Source organism: Protopterus annectens, chromosome 4.part1 (assembly GCF_019279795.1).
Source record: "Protopterus annectens isolate FY-2018-M chromosome 4.part1, PAN1.0, whole genome shotgun sequence".
Classification (NCBI taxonomy): domain Eukaryota; kingdom Metazoa; phylum Chordata; order Ceratodontiformes; family Protopteridae; genus Protopterus; species Protopterus annectens.
The window spans coordinates 421360120-421367895 of record NC_056734.1 but is presented as its reverse complement, the minus strand read 5'-3'; the positions used below and the strand labels follow the sequence as shown (position 1 = coordinate 421367895).

The 7776-nt window shown below is 36.1% G+C and overlaps 1 protein-coding gene across 1 annotated transcript in view; it reads left to right on the top strand.

Annotated features, from left to right (window-relative positions):
- Positions 1 to 7776, top strand: part of FNDC3B (fibronectin type III domain containing 3B) — a 2611550-nt gene that overhangs the window by 1902515 nt on the left and 701259 nt on the right. The window lies entirely within an intron of this gene.

Genomic DNA, 7776 nt, shown 5'->3' with positions numbered 1-7776 from the left:
CTGTTTGTAAAGTTACATGCATTTAAAGGCTGAATGTGTGGGTATAATTGCAATGGCTGCTAAAGCATTGCACAGTCAAGTTAAATACAGTGCAATGTTTATATATATATATATATATATATATATATATATATATATATATATATGTGTATATGAGAGAGAGATGATAGGTATAGGTATATGAACTCTTTGAATATTTAGGCACATAGTAATGGCTGTATTAAAAAGGCAGATAAGTGGCAGAATCTCTTTTAAATAATTACTTTGTTTTAATAAGAATATGTAAGTCCACTCACATTATCATAATGTGCATGACTTTGCCACTGCTGTATAGGTGTTTATCAGTATTTTGTAAAGTTTTTAACAGACTTCCTTCTAAGTGTTGGTAGTTACACTTTTTGTTAGACGCCACTTTCTCAGTTATATCTACAAAACTCAGTGCTATAACCATTCTCCAGGTGCTTTTTCTAACATAACGTCTGAAGCAGATTTGTTCTTGCTTGGCATTCATAGCATTCAGGACCCACATCACTTGGCACATTGAGGGCGCTAAAATGCATATCCCTAATGCATTACTTTTCTTATGAGTTATTACCCACCTTTTTTTTCTTGAGATGAGGAAACATTTTTCTCCTTTTATAAAACAGATGTTACCTTCATAGTGTTCAGGTTGTATTGTACACATACTCTGAATGTTCCACTTGTATTAAGACTTTGATTACTACTTGAGGCTTTGACACATCTTTATTGAGTGATCAAGTGAGACACAAAGTATTGTTGCTGAAATGAAGTCGTACATGTGCACATAATAATAATAATAATAATAATAATAATAATAATAATAATAATCACAGGGAGTATTATTGCTAGGGTGGGGCAAAGAGGGCAGCCTCCTGGACACAAAGTGGTAGGGGATGCAAGCAGCTAATCCCAGTGATGATCTGTGCATGTCAGCATTAAAATTCCGGCATTTCATTTGCAGTCAGATAGAGCACTGTAGTGCTCGGTGTGGGTATAAACCATAGCAACTGCTTGCTACAAATGTAGCTACAGTTATTATGTGATGCTACAACTAAGGTGTTGAGAATTTATGTCTCCAGTTGATCTGGAGGACCCCTGTGTACAGAAAATTGACACAGGGACTAGTCTGCTATTCCTGTGTACACATTTGCTTGGCATCACAAAACAGTGGTAGTAAAACCATTTTAAAGATGTTGGTGCAGTTGTTAATCTGTTTAAAATAGGTCTTTGGTAAAGACAGCGGAATACTGAAAGGTGCAAAAGCCAGATATACCCAAATCTTTTCCTTCATCATAACCTGTAAGATGAAGGACTGCACTTGTGCTGCAAACATCAGAAAGTGCTAGGATACAGTCTGGTGTTGAAATGAAGGAAACAATCACACCTCTAGTTCCACTAAGGAAAGAGATTTCAAAATGTGTTCACACTCATAGAGATTTCAAAGTGTCCTGCAGTATACAGTATCTCCTGGCCCAAACAGTGGACATTTTGCATCTGCAGTAGGTTAGACTACTTTGCAAAGACTGGTTGAGATGCTGTAAATCTGTAGATGGAAATCTAAGAATCTTGGAGTGAGTATGTAGCCAGAAGTTTATATTTTGCACTTAAACCTTATGATGTTTTCCCCACTACCTCCTTATCATTTAAAAAATGTTCCTCAAAATGTTGCTGCTATGCACTTCAGAAAAGAACAAATTATTTACAATTGGTACCACTTGTAACAATAGAAGGCTAGTTTAAAGGAACATTCTTCTTATGGAAAGCATGTTTTGTGTAGGACTGTACAACAGACAAAAGTTCAGATAGTTCTAAACAATTAATGTACTGTTCAAAATGTATATTTTGTGAGAGATGCTTAGAAAAAATGTACTCACTTGTACAGTGAGTATGCCTAGCTACATCCTTGTCTGGGAGACAGTATTTAATAATTAATATACAAGGAAGAGCTGCACTGGTATAAATGCCTTCTATTTGAAGAGGCAGCTGCAGCAGAATACCAGTTGCCCAGAGAATTCCCCAGGTGTAGTGCAACCTTGATAATACCTTTTAGAAGTAATGACCACCACTTGAATAAAACCTGAATGTAGTCCTAAACAGGCTAACAGGGTTTGGGCTTTGAGCAAACACAAATATGAGTGTTTTATGAAAAATGTTTCTTATCGATGATGTATAAGTGATAATGTAGGACCATACTTTTCCTCTGAGAAGGTGAAGGCAGTGTTGAAGGCATCTCAGAATTCAGAATGTGCTGTAATTCTGGTCATATTTAGAATTGGTAAACTACTTCTGTATTTTTTTTTTTTTGCCAAACATTTTTATGGTTGTGCATCCTCTGAATGCATTATTATAAGATGAGTCTTTGTATAAATGGATGAAAAACTGAATGAGCATTTGAAGCAGTTAGGGAAATATTATCACTGCACAATGTGTTTACATATTCTGACCTCTCTGTGCCTATTACTTTGGCATACAACACTTTACCTTATGAAACTGGAGCTGTTGTGATCAGTCGGTAGCCAGAAGTTAAGAGGAAACCCACTGCATTTCCTTTAAGTTGGTAAATGAAACTGTACTCAAACTGTGGAAAATCTTGAGGGGGAAAAGAACTTTAAACATTATTTTTTCACAATAAGATGTACACCATGTCAGATCACTGACTTCAGATTTCCTTGTTCTTCACTTCTCCCCAAAATATATTGGTGCATACAATGTCTGCAGAATGGCTGTAGTACTGGTCAGTCTTTCAAGGAGCGTATACGTAGAGTAAGTCATGCTAAAGGAGAGCATGCGATATATTACCTCATGGAAACATACAAGAGCTAAGCACTTTTAATCTACTGGAAGTCTTCTGTGTATCCATGGCTGAACAGCTACCTGCAAAGAGCAGAAATAAGCCATTCTTGTCCAATGTCTAGAACATATTCTTAAATATTTGTTAAAAAGGAATGACTGCCTATACCCCACTGTCTCAGCCAAGATAGAACAAATATCTTTATGCCAAACCATCACTCTAAATGAATAGCAAAAAGAAGATGACTGTTAGTGTTTACCCTTTACTAGAAGTCAGAAATGAACAGCTCTCCACATGCTAGACAATGTAGTATGTGGCAGTAAAATGATAATGCTGTTAAGCGCTGGGTACCAGAGCTAAACATGAGCAAAAGGCACTCAGGAATTGCAAACATGAACATTGTTGCTCACTGTTATATAGTGCCCTGGCACTGATAAAGATATTAAAGATTTATCAAAGATGTCAGCTGGACCAGAATGTACTGCACTGACAGCTTGGCTTCCCATTTTGTGTGTCCATATTATACATTTAGTATTTGTCATTGTAGGGAATGCATTCACTAAACGTCCAGAAGTAATCTGCATGAAATCAGCTATATCAAATAAACATGCATGAGTATTACAGTCATTGCTCATGAGAGATGGCCTTCCACAGCAAACTGCCAAAGGTAAGTGCCACAGTTTACCTCCAAAGAACATAAGACTTTCACAAAGCAGAATGGTACAAGTAAGTTCACAGATGCCCCAATCACCTTGTTGCATATGAAGTGCTTACACGTTTTCAAAACTTCATCAAAGCCGTGAGGCACAAACACAAGCCCCTACAGCTTAAGAAAGAACAATTCCTTAAGACATCCCAAAATGTAAATGTTGTACATGAAGCTATCAACAAAACACCACATAGCTGTTTCTGAACTACAATCAGAGGTCACAATCAGATCTGTTTAAGCCAGCTATTTATAGAACAGTTCATGAGAAATAATTTGGACCACTGAATTAAAGCCTGATGTACATTTGTCTACAGAAAGGCACGTTAGCACAATATTACAGAACAGACAAATGACAAATTTCAACTGTTTCAAGAAACGTGATGTACACAATTGATATTGGTGGTATCATGTGGAAAAGTATACTTCATATTAAAATGCCACTGTACCATAGGACTCTGTATCAGCTTCCTGTCAGTTAAGTTTTAATGAACCAGCAGATAACCGGCCATGCAGGCCTCTACACGATCTCACTGTTGGAAGCATATATCTCATCAGCTGTATGCTAGTGGTGATAGACAATCCAGTTCTTAATTCAGAACACAGAACAAACTTCAGCAGTGCTCCTTTAGTTAACATTACTCTAATGAGCGACACAGACTTGGAAAATTCTACTGAAAGTTCTAAAGCAGCTCAGTCACCTAATAAATTAGCTATGTTTACAGTTTCTACCAAAGTGGAAACTCAGCGAAGTTATATGTAGCACCTGAGAAAAGCCTCAGAGAGACTTAATGTGTGATGAGGAAGGAAGAACAAAGAAGTATTTTTAAAATCACTTTGTATACAGTATTAAGTTGATTGTTCCTTCAGAAAGTACGGCAGGAGCATCTGTAGTACACACTTGTGTTATGTCATCAGTCTTTGTACAATGTTTACTAAACTTGTTCCTGATCTGGAATGTCTTTATCCAATGATTTGTTAAGTGAAGAGTCCAAGTCAGACACAACCACATCTAATCATGTGATTATGCTGTTTTATTCAGCATCAGAATTAAGTACTTATGCTCTGCAGTCATTCACTAGGTTTTATATCACAATGTTTTCCCAAGAGGTGTGACTATGTGTTGCTCTGTTATCTGAAGTAGTATCATATGAGGAGCAGTGTTAATTATGTACATAGTGATAGAAGTAAGTCTGAACATAACCTAAAATCAAGCAAGTACATTTTTTTCAAATAACTTTTTATTATTTTACTTTATAAAATCATAACAGGTCATACATTAGTTGGTAAAATTTAACCACATTTAAAGCTATTGTTAATATGAGAGAACAGTTATACATTGTTTAAAAGATAATAGAATAATACAGATTCAACATGGAAGACTTTCTTACATCTAATATTCTAAGTTATTATAGCAAATCGAGGTAAGTATTCATAGAAGTATATAATGAATTACTGACCCAGAACCAAACAACTGAACAATAAAAAAGAAATCCTAAAAAAACTAACCTATTGTTATATACACTATGTAAAAGTGATGTCACCTGGGGTAATTTTTTAAAACCTCTTTTTTTTCCTATCCTTTTTATTTTATATATATATATATATATATATATATATATATATATATATATATATATATATATATGGCTCTCAATAGTTGTTTCATAGGCCTTGCTTAATTCTTATTTAATTATACTTTTTATGATAGGGTTGTTGTTGTTGTTGTTGTGTCTTTCAGCTTATCCCGGTTAGGGGTTGTCACAGTGGAACTCCGGTCCACTAATGTTTGGTAGTGGATTTTTACGTGCTGAGTTACCAGCCCTGACGCACAACCTTCAACGAAGGCACATCCATTCACGCATGCCTCCACACAGAAGACGCTCTAGCTGAGAATCAAATGCGACAACGTCTTGCTGTGAGGCGACAATGCTACCGCAGCACCACTAGGGTGTCATTTAGAATTTTACAGTATTTCTGTTAGTAAGTTAGTCTCTTTTGACTTTTGTATAAAGTTTTTTTAGCTAATATGTGTTTCTTGGCTAGATTTTTAAATTCTTTCCATGTAATTTTGGATCTATCCATCCAGTTTTTTGCTACGTAAAATTTCAGTAGTGCACATAGTGTTATTGTAATATGTTTTTCAAGTTGATTACTATTGTCAGTGATAATATGAAGAACAACCAGCCAGCACAATCCAACCAATTTATTCGCAGTGAGTAAATTGGTAGGATTCTGCTGGCTGGTTGTTTTTTCATTATATATTTGCTTTTTGTGGTCTTGATTATGAAGAACAGCTGTTTCCCATTGTGAAGATAGGTGAAGGCTGTCAGCATAGCTAGGTAGAATTTTGTAGATAATTCTGTCATTTGTAAATATTAATATTAATATTAATATAAGTCACAGGCTTGTTCTCCTAAATGTGAAAAGACTGTATTGGATGTTGAACTGCAAAAATGTAGCAACAGTGCACTCTGCTGTAAGAAAGCAGAGAAGTCAAGCATTTCATGACTGTCTTTGATCTCAGGGCTGGGAGCCGAGATGATTGGATGAAGGACTTCTGGCTATTGTTTTGAGACCAGCGTTAATTGCTGGAATTTGCATGTATAATTATTTTATTGCTCTGGTTTCCTGACCAGCTGCAAGATCAAAAGGGCTATTGACCTCTGAGTTTCTGTTAGCCTAGGAACCAGAAAGAAATGATGTAATCTGAAATGAATCAGTGGTACTGTGTTATCAATTTAAGGACAGAAAGAATGATGAGGGCTTTTAACATTTGTCTTGAGAACATCCAACTCACCAGCCTGTGTTCAATATGTGAGTTTATTTTAGAACTGTGTTTTCTCTTAGAAATAGCTAGTAAATAGGAATATTAGATTAGTTTTTTTTCTGTATTGATGTCAGAACTTTTCTACTGTATTATTTTAAGCATTTCCCTGTGATCTCTGAACTCTTGACTAGCACTGTGTAGTAAGCAGTATTGTCTTGTGTTTTTATTATTTATTGTTAAATATTTTAAATCTCTCAACTGTGGCTGTTTTGTTTAGAGACAATTTAAGCTCTAAGAGTACATTGCATGTATTTAGTGATGTACAAAGCCACTCCACTAGCCTTGCTGTTCAGTCACACTTACATTTGGATAATAATATTGCACAGTATAACTGGACACCCTTTCATAAGGGTCTTTTAATAGCTGATAAATATTAGTGGGTGGTGGAAAGTGGTACTACTATATAAAAAAAATGACAACAGAAACCAGATCCAAAAATTTATTGCACTTAGCACCTTGGCCAATACAGCCTTCAAAGAGTACATTTTTTTGTTAGAACCTTCCACTGTATATATACCCCTTAACACACAATTAATTGATACTACTGTATAGTCTGGGTAAAAGGAGCACAGCTGGAGAACCTGTGCCCAGGAAGCCTTCCCCAGGAGTGTCTGTGTGGTTGTATATAACTCTTATCTCAAAGTGTGTGTGTGTCAGCTACTTGGGCAGGGACAAGAAGCACTGGTTGGACAGAGAGGGTGCTAGAGGTTTTAGCTTGCCCACTAGGCTGAGATCTGGACCCTATAGCTGTGCCAGTGGGGAGTCTTAATGGGGACCTGGAGAGACAGGGAGAAACCAGCCCCAGACTGACTGTGATCTCTGTGTGCTCTTAAGGGAAATTGTACTTTACTGTGTGTATGTATTATCCTTTCCCTATATGGACGTCCCTCACTGGTGTTAGTGGTGAGGATTGAGGCTCCTTGGTTGCTGGCCAGTGCACAGGTGTCACACCCATGACCATGTAGACTTTGAGTATCCTATTTTTTCTAATATAGATCTTAGTGAGCTCCATAATAAACCTTTTTGCAGCTCCAGAAGATATGTAGGGTATCAGCTACTGTGGTGGGACAGTAGGGGCAGTAAGGGGAATTTGCTGGGTTGAATTTGTTTACTAGGGCAGATGTATGGTAGGCATTGTTAAAGATCATGATTTGAGTGTAGATTCATTTTTTTAAAGGGGGTTAATTTCATGGTGTTTCCTGTGGCTGTTACCTTTTGATTTGGAGTAATATTGTTATTCTTTTCTTCCCAATATTTGGAAAATAGAATGGTGTTTTAGAATTTAATTTTTGCAATTAGTTTGTATGTGTTTGATAACATTTTGTTTTTATACAGTAACATTTTTGAATCTGTTGTGATAGTATAATATCTTATTCATTAATTGTAAGTTTTGCTGTTAACAACTTAACTAAGTATAAAATGTGCTTA